Below are 15,226 nucleotides of genomic sequence, written 5' to 3'. Positions count from 1 at the left end.
TCACAATTCTGGAGGAGTAATAATTGTAATATCTATTTTTCAGGTTACTGAGGCTAAGAGAGCTTAGGTAACTTACCTAGAGTCACACAGCTAGGAGGTTAGCCCAGAGCCTCCCATTTGAGACGGGGAGTGGCCTCCAGATTTGCTTTCATTTGAGGTTTTCTTTTTTCTTATTCTGATTCCTGTTTCCATAATACCAAATGCTAAAGAATGCTGCTCTGCCTTTAAAACTAGGCCTGTGGACCAATCAACTCCCATTTTTCAAATCTCAGTGATTGCCTGTGAAAAGCCATGGGGAGTACATAAATTTGAAGGCCTCACCTTGGGTATCTGGCCTCTTGCACCTGTCCATACCCCTTCAGTGTATGAAGATGCAGACTCAAAGGAGACCACTCTCTACCTCCACATCCTCCTCTTTGCTCTCTACCATGCCTGACAGGGCAGGGCCGGGACTTATCCCCTCAAAGATTCAAGTGAAGGATTTTACTACAGTGAATTTCATTTTGTTAACTTGGGAACAGAATTTCTGCTTATCAGTCTCTTTGGATCCTAAGCCTGGCTTCCAAAATCATGTTGTCCCTCTCAGTTTGTGTTCATTTGCAAATATTATAAATCTGACTTCCAAAGCTTCACCCAAGTGTTGGAAATTGAAGAAAGTATAGAGCAAAGAAAGCTCTGTGATATTCCACTAGAGACCTCTTTCTAGGTAGACACTGTTAATTTGTTTAGATATTCATGTAATTGCAATAAAAATGGACACCTGGCATTGAAGTAGACACTGGGCTCAAAATATGTTTCCTGGCCTGAGACTGTATTGATCAGCAACGATCATTTTGATGACGTCATTTAACTGGTTATAAATAAATCTAACTAGAAGGCCAGCCACACTTAATGTTTCCATATTCTTCAAAAAGAGACCATGATTTTGTCAAAGGCCAAGTTAAAAGACAAATATGGGCTGGGTGTGATGGCTCACATCTGTAATCCTATCAACTTCGGAAGGCTAAGGCAAGTGAATTGCTTAAGCCCAGAATTCGAGACCATCCTGGGCAACATATTAAGACCTTGTCTCTTAATTTAAAGAAAAAAAAAAAAACAGACAAATATGTATATACTCTGCAGACAACCAAAAATACAAAATTAGTTTGGGCTAACTTTTGGCTACATATTGATCATCTTTTTTTTTTCATTCCCAGTGCTCATAAACCAGCCACAATTTTGCTAAGCAATAGACATCAAGATTACCAGCTTGAAATTCACAAAACACACCTTCTTTACTTTGCGAACTAGGATACTGTTGGGCTATCTCCAGGCCTTTCCCATCTTACATAAAACTGAGATTCACTGTGGGTCTTGGAGATCATCTGTAGAAAATCTTATTTTCCACCTTTCTCACTACAGACAGACGTACTCTTGCCTGCACTCAAGCCCACTGTCTGCTTGCCTCTCTTGGGTTCACTTCCCTTTGAACCATTTGCCTTTGCAGACAAAAGCTCTTCTTGACGAGAAGATTTCTGCTTTGTGAGTCATGTGTAATACTACACCACATACCGTCCGTTCTAATCTTCAGGCTTACCTCTCCTATTTTTGTTCTCATACTAATCTTAAAAGCCTTATTGCTGTCCTTTACCCTTTTTACAAGCTTAAGCACATTCTGGTATTTGCTTTTTATGGCACTAATCCATACCAGTTTTTAGTATTCTCACACTCACAGAAGTTTATGCCTATATATTTACGTCTTCTAACCACACTGGCACACTATTCTGACCACACTGTGAGCCTATAATACATTAGACATGGTTCAATTATATTTGATAATGATAATTACATAGACTTCCAGAGCTGAGAGACCTTAGACATCTTTGGATCCAGACATTCCTTTTAGCCGTCTAAAGGCCAGGAATGTTACTGAAGATCAAACACTGAATTAGCAGACAGAATAGAACTGGAATACAAGTTTTCAGACTCCCAGTCCAGTGTTCATTCTTGTTTATATATTCCCTTTTCTGTTGTTTTTTCATGCTGTCCCAGTGCCTTGGCAGAGTGCCTGGCATATACTATGCTCAGTGAGTATCTGTTGACTGTGAACTGAGTTGATGAAGGTTTGAGTATGGTTGAAATGTTCTAGGCGCTAGGGACACAAAGTTAATAAAACTTTGTCCCTGATTTCAAGGAGTATGGAGTCCAGTAGGAAAACAGTAGAAATAAACATTTAAAATAAAATAATTGCTATGATGGAGCTACAGGAGCATTGGAGAATGCTCTTCCATACTATCTGAAGGAGTCAGGACAGGCTTCCAAGAAGTGGTGGCAGTTAACGAAGGCTTGGCACATAAATGAGGGTATGCCATGCAGATAGATTCTAATTCATTCTTGTTCCTGACTATTTCATAAGGGTCCCTGCCCTCTGATTTTTAATCATCTTCCCAGTTGAAGTGTGACTATTATTTTAAATATATTTGATACTGTCTTATTTATATGTTTGAATTTTTATCTTTATCTGGAGGTTTAAAAATTCACCAGAATGTGAGGCTGTCTGCCCAAAGGAAGTAAAAATTAATCTATGCCTTGAGTACCAAACAAAAACATTATATAAAAACCCCATGTGGTATCCACAAATGTGACAGATGGAAATATTTTCTGTTCAAGCTAGAACAATTTTATGACTTTCTTCCCAGTTGAGACATTTCAAACTTTTAGAATAGGATTTTTAATCTATATCTTTACCAGAATTGAAAAAAGAAAATTCATATGGGTGACTAAGAGTTCAATCACATAAAGTTTAAAAAGTAAAAATAGAATAAAAATCATTTTTGGCTGGGCATGGTGGTTCACGCCTGTAATCCCAAAACTTTGGGAGGCCGAGGCAGGCAGATCACCTGAGGTCAGGAGTTCAAGACCAGCCTGGCCAACACTGTGAAACCCTGTCTCTACTAAAGATACAAAAAATTAGTTGGGCGTGATGGTGGGCATCTGTAATCCCAGCTACTCGGGAGGCTGAGGCAGGAGAATCGCTTGAACCTGAGAGGTGGAGATTGCAGTGAGCCGAGATCTTGCCACTGCACTCCAGCATGGGCAACAAGAGCGAAACTCCGTCTAAAAAAAAAAAAAAAAAAAAAAAAATCATCTTTTAGCGTGTAGCATAATTGTTTTCCATGTGGACACTGGAATCAGAGAGACAGAGGCCCATGTCTTTGCTTCCTCATTTGATGGCCATGCAAGTGGCTTTTCTTATCTCAGTTCCTCCATCTATAAAATGGCAAAGCCTTCTTTGATATACAGTATATGGTGCACTTGAGGCAGAAGACCTAGCAGGCTTGAATCCCTACACAGCCCTTAATACTTAATAACCACATTTGAACAATGAATCAACCTCTTGGAGCCCCAGTTCCTTCATTTGTAAAATGGGTATAGTAACAGTACCTGTAGGATTGTTGTGAAGAGAGGATAATGAATGCAAAGCACAGTTCAGTTCTGGCAATTAAGGTCTAAGTGAGTGATATTAGTGATATCAGCTAGGTCTCACTACAATGAATTTTCAAAGATAAGTTACGTATATAATGCTTACTTTTGTGTTGATTGTAAGAAGTTCTCAAACAATAGCTATTACTAACTCTTCATAGCTCACATTATTCTTTTACTGCTCTGCTAGGCAAATTAAAAATATACTAAGTTAAGTAATTAATGATGACTTTCTGTCCATGGAGAGGTAGTTATGACTGCAAGTTTGTTCTGAGACTTAAGAGTCAAAAACTATCTGAATGGAATCTGTATGTTTTAGTGGCAAAAGCATTAACAATTTGGAAGTTAAAAAGAACAGTTGAATTTATGTAAGAAAGACAGTTGGGAGATATAGAAAGAATAAAGCATGCCTTTCTTTTAAATTCATTCTATTTCTTCAGATTTCGAGACTTGTCTTGTGACAAACATAAAAGCAATAAGAAAAACAAGGTAGGAAAACCTAAACCCGTTCATCTGATGTTTTTAGTTATCTTTGTGATGCAATTGGATCGAATGCATGAGTAATCTGATCAATTCTGCAAGGACTATTCTGTTTCCACTGGGACACCCGAGCATAAAACTAACTGAAAATGGAGAGGAATATGGTGCCTGGGCATATGGGGAGTAGAGAAGATGCCATAAGGGTGATAGAATGTGAAATCTGCAAAATGTTAATTCTGTGGCAAATTTAAGCTATGATTTTATGGACACATTCTGAAGATCTTTGCTGTTCTACCTTGGGGAGAATTATTTCTCAATATTCAGTATAGTTCTACATTCACTTGAATGCTGGAACTAAAAGGAAATACAAAATGTTTAGAAAATTTGCAAAATGATATTCAAGTCATTAAATGTAAAATATTACTTTATGGTCAAGTACATCTTGAGCCTGCAGAAAATGCTAGGAATAGAGACAAGACTGCCCTTGGAAATCTATACCTGTTCTGTTAGTAATGCCTTCAAAATCTGCCAGCCTGACAAACTGTAAAATATGGGCCCACACCAATTATGAGCTGTGTAACAATGACATAGAACAAGTGCTCTCCAAAGACTAAAAGCCAGAAGCCCGTAGAATACAGAAGTTTCCAGGAGGCCAAGTAACAGATCCATAATGAGCTCAGAAAACACCCTGCTGAGACCCTGCGGGAGGTATTTTCTGCAGGAACAGAAGAAATTAGAAGGCCATTTCCCTCAAAGTCGAAATATGCTTTCCACCCCACATCCCAACTCCTCAAATCTGGACAAGCTCTTACACAATCACTGTCACACTCCCCATTCTCTGCATTTCCTGACAGGAAGGCGACTTGAAACTGGTGTAAAGAAACTATCATTAAAAATGTCACCAATTTACTAAGATGCAGGAAATTAGCCAAGATATTCCTGGATGAAGAACTGAAGCATTTAAAATCACAAATTGGACTTTTTACAGAGACTCCTCCACTGCTGGAAAACATATAGTAACTTCACTTACATGATAGTGGCTATGTTTTTGGAGACACCATTGAATAGTGAGACTCTAATAAGTATTAATACCATTTCCGGTGATTTTAAATACCTGTAAAATCCCACACACTGTTGGCTTTCCTGCAGTGGTAGACAATGGCAATTTCAATTCTAGTTGCTCCATGTACTATTAAATATCTTATATACATAAGTCTACACTTTGACAAGAAACACAGTCATGTCCATATTGTTAAGGCTACTAAAGGTCTTACATTCTTAACTTTTCTAAATAAGGAGCCATCTCTCACCAAGATAAAATCACCATCTAAATGAACAATGAGTTGTGCCATCTTTTAAGCTACAGACTAATATACTGTACATTAAATTTCTTAAGAAGTTTTCCAATTGATGGTAGCTCAATTAATAGTAAAGCATTCTTAAAATTCTATACAAACATTAGAAAATTGTTCAAATTACATCATTTCTGCTAGAGAATTTTACATATTTTTCATAAGTAAAATCTAAGTAGGATCATCCTTAAAGCAAGGCAGAAACAGGTGTGAAGGGAGACTTCCTCGGGAATGGCAAGACCAAACTTCCCATCACTCACAGAAAGAATGATCTATTCCACTTGTAAATGCAAAATTCTTTTAGCATTTAAGGGACATACAGGGGTTTTTCAGAGAAACTCCATGGAGGAAACCTTAACGGTAAATGTATTAGAAAAAAAAAAAAAAAGGAAGATGGTGGAGAAGCCTGTGACTATTTCTGGACTATTTCTGTTTTCATCTTTTTCCCTCTCTTCTCCTACTTGTGCAGGTTAGTGGCAGCAAGATGAATTGAAGAAAACATAGATTTTCAATTTTTAAAATGTATTTCTCAGTCTGTTTTTCTTTTATCTATTTCTCTTTGGAAACTACTTGCTATAGGCTGAATATGTCTCTCCAAAATTCCTATGTTGAAATCCTAGCCCCCAAGGTGGTGGTATTAGGAGAAAGAGCCTTTGGGGGTGATTAGATCCTGAGGGCAGAGTCCATGAATGGGATTAATATAAGTGGAATCCCAGAGAGCTCCCTTCCCCCTTCTACCATGTGAGGACACAGTAAGAAGACACCATCTATAAACCAGGTAGTGGGTCCACACTAGATACTGAATCTGCTGGTATCTTGGACTTCCCAGCTTTCAGAACTGTGATAAATAAGTTTCTGTTGTTTATAAGCCATCCAGTCTATGATATTTTTGTTATAGCAGCCAGAACAAAGTAGGACACTCCACATGCTCATGGTAAAAACCCAGCAGTAGAAAATGAAGAGGGAGTTGCTTCAGCCTCTGGTTCTCCTTCCCCAATGTAAGCATGGTGTTGGATTTCTTATAGCTATATCCAGAGAAGAATGTTTTCTCATTTGGTTTTCTAGAACAGATTTATATACGTTTTTTAACGTATTGAGGAAATCAGGTTTCTGGTTATAATATGTGTGAGAAGCATGTTTAATTTATATTTTTACCTTATTTGATTGTATCTTTTATCATACAGAAAATTTCAATTGTATATGGTTAAACCTATCAGTATGTTCATGGATGGTTTCATGTCATCATTAAAAAGACCTTCTGCAATCTAAGATTATATTTAAAACATTCTCCCATGTTTCTTTCCAGTAATTTTATGGTTTAATTCCTTGCATTTAAATTTTTTGATGCATCTGGGATTTCTTTTTGTGTAAGAATCAGGCAGGGATCTAACTATTGTTTACAGGTAAACAATCTCTCTTCCCTTGGTTTGAAATACTACCTACATTACATATCAATTTCATATATTTGTACTATATACCAAATCCAGTATGTATTTGGGTCAATATTAACAGTTGTCATTCTGTGATTCTCCTGCCTCAGTCTCCTGAGTAGCTGGGATTACAGGCGCATGCCACCATGCCTGGTTAATTTTTGTATTTTTAGTAGAGATGGGGTTTCACCATGTTGGCCAGGCTGATCTCGAACTCCTGACCTCAGGTGATCCACCCACCTCGGCCTTCCAAAGTGCTGGGATTACAGGCATGAGCCACTGCTCCTGGCCTCATTATTTTTCTTTGTCAAAAGATTCTAGTCTGTTCTTACACATTTTATGTTGCACATGAACTTTATGATTTGATTTTTTTTAATCCAGTTAGTAATTTTTATGGAATCATGCTAAATCTATACATAAATATAGGGAAAATTGGTGTTGTTACATTGCTGTAGCATTTTATCTAAAAATAAGTTTTATGTCATAGTTTTTTTTTTAAATATAGACCTTTCTCATTTCTTGTTACTTTTTATTTCCTGGGTATTTTGTCATTGAGTTTCTATTGTATATTGGTATACAATACAAATGGTATTGTATATTTCTTTTACTCTCATTTCTATCTTCAAGTAGTTGTTTGAATGTAGGAAGGCTACTGATTTTTGTGCATTGATTTTGTACTAAACCACCTTACTAAACTTGCTAGCTGTTTAAGAAAAACAGTTTCCAGTTCATTCTCTCAGGTGTTCTAGAAATACAATTATATCATCTTGACATAGTATTGTTTGCCTTCCTTTTCCTAATTTTAAAACCTACAATTGCTATTTTCTAACTGTATCACTTAGTGCCTCCAGAGCAAAGGTAAACACAACTGGGATGAAGGTGTACATCCTGGTTTCGCTCCTGAATTTAATGGGCACACCTATTGTTTCACCACTGAAGTATCAATCAATCAGTGCCTGCTTTATTAAGAGTTTTCACCTAGAATTCTAGAAGACAAAATTAATTGGTTCAGAGTGGCTGTCAGAGAGAAAGCTCTCTACTAGAGAGTAAAACAGAAAGTGAAATGAAGGGGCAGAGAAAGGGCAAAGAGAAGAAAAAAGGAAAAGGTGGAGGATAAAGTATAGGAAGAGAAGGAGAAAGTTGTATTGGGGAAGAAAATTATGGATTAATGACAATATTAAATATCTGAAAGCATGAATAAGAATTCCCATATACCTTTTTAAATGTCCTTACTTGTTAAAAACAATCTCTTCTTTGAAAAAACACATGTATCTAAGGACAGAAATTTTGTGCCTGGGATTTTTGAGATTGCTGAATTATCTACCGAATATATGAGCTGAAGGAAAAAATTGAGAAGAATGATTAATTGCCTAAGATGTCAGGAATATAACAAAAATCAGAAAGAATGCTTAGCAGTAAAAATGAGTTCAAGGGAGGCCTAAGATAACAATAACAAGATAAAACCATGTTTGTAAAAACACCATACATACATACTACCACTTTCTACAAGGATAGTGTAATTTGGAATTATGCCTCAGATATTTTTAGCTTCAAGTATCTTCTACACTTTTTAATGGTTTGTTTCCTCTGCAATGTCCTGTTAGAGATAGCAAGCCAAGAGAAAAGTGGGTAGAAAACTTTGATAGTTGATTCACAGAAGAAAAAAACATAAATGTTCTGTTAACAAATGAAAAGAAGAATGAGCAAAGAAATGCAAACTAAGGTAATCTCAAAAGTGAAAATATTAACTTCACTTACTAATTGGCAAAAATGAAAAAAAAAGACAAAAAGATTGATTATGACCATTACTGGTGAGGTAGAAGGGAAGAAGTTCTAATAAGCTGTCAATGAGAGGACAAATTGGTACTTTTCTTGAGGGTAACATGAGAAAGACTTTCAAAAATTGAAATGTCCATTCCCTTTGCCACCCCCTGCCTGCTGACTGCCAATTTCCCTTCTATGAATTCTCCTTTCAAAAGATTTGCCCAAGAATACATGAAACTATGTATAAGGATATTCATTGCAGCACGATAGTAATCGCAACAACTTGGAATCCACTTAAATGCTCAGCAACAGAAAATTGGTTAAGTCAATCATGCCGCCTCCATATAATGGAATATTATACAGATATTTAAAAGGATTAATATACACTAAAATGAAAAATGTTCACATGATATTTCTGAGTTTTTAGAACAGAAATAGATCCTGTTTATGGCAAACATACAGAATGTTGTTGGTGATATGTAACAGAACTCTCACTTATATGTAACAGTATTATTGACCTATGCAAGGAACAGGTACTGTTTTTATCTCATTTCCAATTTGGAACTCTAAGTACAGAGCAAAAAAAGGATGTTGAAGCCTGGAACGTAAAAGGCAAACCAATCTCGTACATATTAGAGTTATTAGGTGCGCTTGCCAATTTAAAACAGGTGGAGTGTAGCCTTCGAGGCAAAAATGAAGGACTGGAGCAACTAGAAAATAGCTAAAATCACAACCAGACTAAATGAGAAGTTCAGGAAAGAAAGACTTACTTACGATACATTATAATCTTGAAACACTGAAAACAATTCTACCCACTTGGACAACACCTGAATCTACTGGGTGTAAAGTAGAATAGAGGATGAATTTAGAATTATTATCTGCCTTTATAAAGTTTATACTGAAGAATCTGTTTAAGGCTAATGCTGTGCATTGTAAAGCAAATGAGAAGTAAGCCTTAATCAGCATCGATGAACTTTCTCTGCACCTGGGTCATCCTGACTTATTGACAGCTTCCTCCTGGGCTCCAAAAGGGACATGGCTTTCTTTCTTTCCTTCCCCAAAACTCAGTCCCCATTGTGTTTGTCTGCCTACCTTCATGCCAACTCATCAGTGATCTTTGCTTGCTCTAACCTTACAACTTTGATTCACAGATGGAAACGGCTTCTTTCTGAGAATATCCTGCGACTTCAGAATGATTACTCTCATAAAGCATGCAGCCACAGAGGCTGGACAGAGATCTTCAGCCTTGTGATGAAGGGAAACTGAGCTGGGGCTCCAGAAAGGATTCTTCTCTTTAACCTGATTTACGTTCATCTCCTCATAAAGATGATGAAGCAAGACTGAATTTTATTTAATTTTCATGCCTCGAAATTAAATCTCCATTCCACTCCCTCCGTTTATCCTGTTTCACCTTTTGTGTGCTGCACAGCCCTGTTTCTACAGAGACCATGAGTCATCCCAGTGGGCGAGGGTCTGTTTCATCAAGGTCTTAAGGCTGGAGCCGGTCGAGGTAGTGAGAGGCCACAGTCCCTGGCACTCAAGGGTTACGCCACTGGAGGCTTTTCCCTGTCTACTCTCAACCTACAGAAGGAATATTTACATTTGACTTTTCTTCAAAGCATTAGAATCCCTGGGGTTTATTTAAAATGAGTTTATGACAAGGGAGAGCAGTCCCCTACAATCAAGTTACTTCAACCGCAGTTTTCTTGATTTTTTTTCATCAAAATCAAATACTAATAGTGTTATGAGTTTTTGATATGTCTATGCTTTCTAAATAAATAATTAGCATTTGTTTACATTTCTTGATCCTCAATGGTATCAGATCCACAGACAAACATAACTTACTGTAACACACTATTTTTTTAGCTTTGCTGTACTTTCATGCAAAACCATAGATTTATTTGTAGTCTTTTGGAGATTAATGGAATGTTTGTTGGCTTATTCACATACTGGCTCACTTAATCCTCGTAACAATCCTGAAAAGTAGTTATCAATATCCCCTTAGACAGATGAGCTAAGGTCCAAGAGGATAGGTAATTGGTATGTAAGTGGTTGTTTTAGCAGCTCTTCCAACTCAAGTTCTGACTATACAATCTTTGCAGCCACTATATTACTTCCAAACTGGCTGTGTCTTCAAAATGAAAATGCTGTAGAGAGTTGAAGTAATTGCTCAGCTTTCTCAGGCTTCAATATCCTTTGCTTTAATATATGTACGGGGTGTCTGGATTATTTTTGTATTACTTTTTGAGTGATGAAGAGGACTCTCCTTTCTTCCTAAATCTGAATAAGATAATGAAATCAAGTAATGAGGTAAATCAAATAGCATTCTTAATTCTTCCAGAACAATGTTGATAATTGGTTCAAATTTCTAGTTTAGTATAATTAGAAAGCAGACTCCAAATCAACTTTATTTAGCTCTGCTTATGTTGTTTTCAATCCAGACCAATTATAACTTCAAACTTCTATGCTCCTTTATCCAAGGGAACCATGACTTTTATCTTAAACTCTTGTGATGTTTAACATTGATTTCTGCAGAAATATTCAATAGATACTTGCTGAGCACTGCCATGAGTCATGACCAGAATCTGTCACTGAATCCAACATCCTCTGTGCTCTTACTGGGCTGAGGGTCTAGAATCAGGGAGACGAGCAAGTATTACTAGGCACAAGGATGGGAGTATTCATGGGGCACAGAGAAAGGCCAGAAAAAGAACTCTGGGGATGGAGTAAGAGGGAGGGAGAGAGCAGGAGAGGTTTCACAAAGAAGGTGACCCTCAAGCTGTTTTCAAAGAAAGGAGGAGGAAAAGCAGAGAGGCAGAGAGGAATTCCCAGCCTGGAAAATCAAGGGAAGACAGCTACTAGCATAGCATGAATTGATTTGCATGCATTCGGACTGGCTGGGGTTTAGACTTAAGAAGCATAACCTTCTATCAGCAACTCCCAAGCAAAAGACAGAATTCACTGGTAACATCTCTAGGTTTTACTTGATGAAGATATCAGTCACCATCACGGCTCCCTCACCCATCCTTGGTGATCCTGGGATAACAATTTCTTCCCATAATTTGAGGACTATCTACTGCTTAAAAGGTGATCTCAGGACTCATTTAAATTGAAATTAAATAAAGTTAACTAAGGTCTACAGCCTTACTTAGATCAAAGTAAATATTAGTTAAATGGTGACTTTTTAATAATGATTAACTCCAGAAAAAAAGAAAGAAAAAAGTTTTATCCTAAATCTTTCCCAAAAGAATTGCCAAGAAGTTTTAAATTATTCATCTGGAGACTTTGGGGGAAAGTATGAAAAATGAGAAGAAAGACTGAAAATTAGAAATGAGAAGAGAACTAGCATTTATTGAGTCCTGATTTTAGTTTTTAGCAACTCAATATATATTATTGTATTTAGTTTCAGAAAAATGCAGGAGGAAAAATTGCTCCATTTCATTGAGGCTCAGAAAACGTCTGTAATTTGTTCAATGTCACACAGCTAGGAAGCAGAAGGAAAGCTTTCAAATTCAGATCTGTTTAGCTTAAAGATCACACAATTTCTCCTTCATAATACCACAAATTAACAGAAAAAGGATTAGGAGAAGGAAGCATAATTGAAAATTTTTGGAGAAAACAGATGAGAAAGAAAGAAGACTTTATGAATTTAGAATGCAGTTAGAAAAAATATGCTAAAGAAAAAATTTTAAAAATATGTTATTTAAAGAAATCAAATGCGTCTCTGAATTGCATAGCACAGTGCCCTGCCTTTGATAACTTGCAACTGTTGGTGAGGACCAAATGAGTTCAACTTATAACCTTTATAGGAACTCACTTCTATAAAAAATTATCAAAACTGTATGTGAGAAGTATTCAAATACCTCAAAACAGAAGCAAAAACAAACACATACCACCTAATGCGTAAATCAAGCTCAAACATTCCAAATAGCACGTAATGGTGGCAACATTTAATCTATTTAGTTTCTTATGTATCTTACTGTTTGGAGGCATAATTTCTGGTGTTTTTTCTCTTTATTGCTATAGATTGGACCATCTGTCTCCAAACCTAAGAGAATACCAAAAAATGACCCCTACCACCCCAAACTGACTGATGTTTTCAAACCTAAGCAGGTTTAAAATTTCATTTTCTTCCTAAAGTATCACATGGAAATATTAACAAAAGGTTTTTTTATTAGCAACATTTGTATATATATTTTTCTCCCCTTCTGGGGGGGTAATTTGGCAACATGTAGTTTTTTTCTTTCAATTATTTTAAAGCAATGACTTTCCAACTAATTAGGGTGTATTCAAATAAAGGAATTCTATGTAATCATTTAAAATGTAAGAAATCATTTAATGACAGGAAGAAATGTTCAGTAAATATGTTAAGTGAATATAAAGACAAGGTGGTAAGCGATCTCATTTATTTGAGACTTTTTCACACGTACACATGGCTGGAATAATAGATACCAAAATATACACAGCTGTCTATATTCAGCTGCTGACTCAGCAACACAAATGTCCCTGTAGTAACAAGAGGTACATGGAGAACAGATATACACAGAGAAAATACCCAGATAAGCCATCTGAAAAAGAGCTCACTCCATGGTCTAACTAAATATAATTTTAATTTTCCTCATCTATTAAGTATTACCCCAAATAGAAGGCCACTTAAAATACAGCCTTTCATTTCTTCAAAGTCACGTATATCTTTATTCTAAAAAGTCTAATTACTTTGTTGTTATGCCAAGTTCAATTTGAGAGCTACAACTATGAATTTCTAGCTTAGTCAACTAAATGATAAAATTCCACGTCAAAATTATAGATACATTAATCTTATCTTCTACAAATACTTCTCTTTAATGATTTCAAAAATGCCAACTGGCTAATTAGCAAGATACCAGAAATATAATAAGAACACTCATATAAGTTTTTTAAATATTTGGTTGAAAGGGTCCAAATGCCTTCACTATTTTGACCATATGCAACTTGCATTAAATGCTGAATGGGAAACCCTCTCTGAGGCCTTCGGGTACAAAACAGTTCCCATGTTTTGGAATTTGCAGTCCGTAACAATTAAAACAACATTCAGGAAGATACATAAAAGACACAAGTATTATGATATCCCGAGGAGAAATAATTAGGATCATTTCAACAGTTCAAAAGCAACATGAAAAACTACAATAAGGCTGTGTGTGGTGTCTTACGCCTGTAATCCTAGCACTTTGGGAGGCCGAGGCAGGTGGATCACTTCAGGTAGGGAGTTTGAGACCAGCCTGGCCAACATGGTGAAACCCCTCTCTAATAAAAATACAAAAATTAGCTGAGTGTGGTGGCATGCATTTGTAGTCTCAGCTGCTTGGGAGGCTGATGCAGGAGAATCACTTGAACCCAGGAGACGGAGGTTGCAGTGAGTCGATATTGCACCACTACCATCCAGCTTGGGCAACAGAGCGACACTCCATCTCAAAAAAATTAAACTATAATGAGATACCTCCTCACACCTTTCAGGAAGGTTATTACCAAAAAGACAAAAGATAACAAGGGCTGGCAAGGATATGGAGAAAAGGGAACCCTTGTACACTGTTGGTAGGGATGTACATTAGTACAGCCATTATTAAAAAGTATGAAGTTTCCTCAAACAATGAAAAATAGGACTACCATACGATCCAGCAATCTCTCTTCTGTGTATTTATCAGTACATTGAAGAGATATCTGCATTCCCATTTTCATTGCTGCATTATTCACAATAGCCAAGATAAATAGAATCAACCTAAATGTCCAGTGACACATGAATAAAGAAAATGTGATAAACATGTATATATACATATATACACACACCCACACAATAAAACATTACTTAGCTTTTAAAAAGAAAGCAAGCTTCCCATTTGTGACAACATGAGTCAATCTGGAAGACATTATGTTAAGTGAAATAAGCCAGACAAAAAGAAAAATACTCTATGATCTCACTTACATGGAATCTAAAAACATCAAGTTCATAGAAGCAGAGAGTAGAATGGTGGTGACCAGGGGTGAAGGGAGGAATGGGAGATGGTCAAAGGGTACAAAGTCTTAGTTATGTTAAGATGAGTAAGTTCTAGAGATGTAATGTACACCAAGGGACTATACATAGTTAAAAATACTATGTTATATATTTAAAATTTGCTAAGAGTAGATCTTAAGTGTTCTTAACATGTACACATGCACACACACACACACACACACAAAGGTAACTGTGAAGAAATGGATGGTTTAATTAGCTTGACTATAGTAATCAGTTTACTGTGTATACGTATATCAAAACATCATGCTATGCACCTTAAATACATACAATTTCAATTTAAAAAACAAACAAAAAAATCTAAGTAAAACCAGTACCTCAGAATAAACTAACATCCGCGAGTCTTGGGACGTAAGGAGGTAATAAGAGAACAAGAAGAGTTCAGATGGAGTAACGCTGCCCAAAATACGATCCTCGGGCCAGCAACACTGGTATAACCTGTGAGCTTGTCGGGAATGCAAATTCATGGTTCCACTTCTCCCTACTGAATCAGAAGCGCTGGACCAAGCGAGCCCAGCAAACTGGTTTCATAAGTCCTCCAGGTGATTCTGATGCCTGCTGAGGTTTGAGAGCCACTGAGCTCAAAGAATTTCTGGCACAGATGCAGCCTCTACTCAGAAGAAACAGAAGGGGAGGGGACTTTCTAAAACAAGAAAGATTCTTTTTGGAAGGTGGAAGGAGGTGGGGAAAGG

The 15,226-nt window shown here is 36.7% G+C and overlaps 1 protein-coding gene across 3 annotated transcripts in view; it reads right to left on the bottom strand.

Annotated features, from left to right (window-relative positions):
* Positions 1-15,226, bottom strand: part of TMEM200A (transmembrane protein 200A) — an 81,349-nt gene that overhangs the window by 7,143 nt on the left and 58,980 nt on the right. The window contains exon 1 of one of the 3 annotated variants that reach the window (XM_004087651.3): positions 14,852-15,116. The exons of the other annotated variants lie outside the window; for them this stretch is intronic. The gene's annotated coding sequence lies outside the window, so the exon portion shown is untranslated. Of the gene's footprint in view, positions 1-14,851; positions 15,117-15,226 lie in introns of those variants that run through there. 3 annotated transcript variants of the gene reach the window in all.

Source organism: Nomascus leucogenys, chromosome 3, assembly GCF_006542625.1.
Source record: "Nomascus leucogenys isolate Asia chromosome 3, Asia_NLE_v1, whole genome shotgun sequence".
NCBI classification, from domain to species: Eukaryota; Metazoa; Chordata; class Mammalia; order Primates; family Hylobatidae; genus Nomascus; species Nomascus leucogenys.
This window is presented reverse-complemented; position numbering and strand designations above follow the sequence as displayed.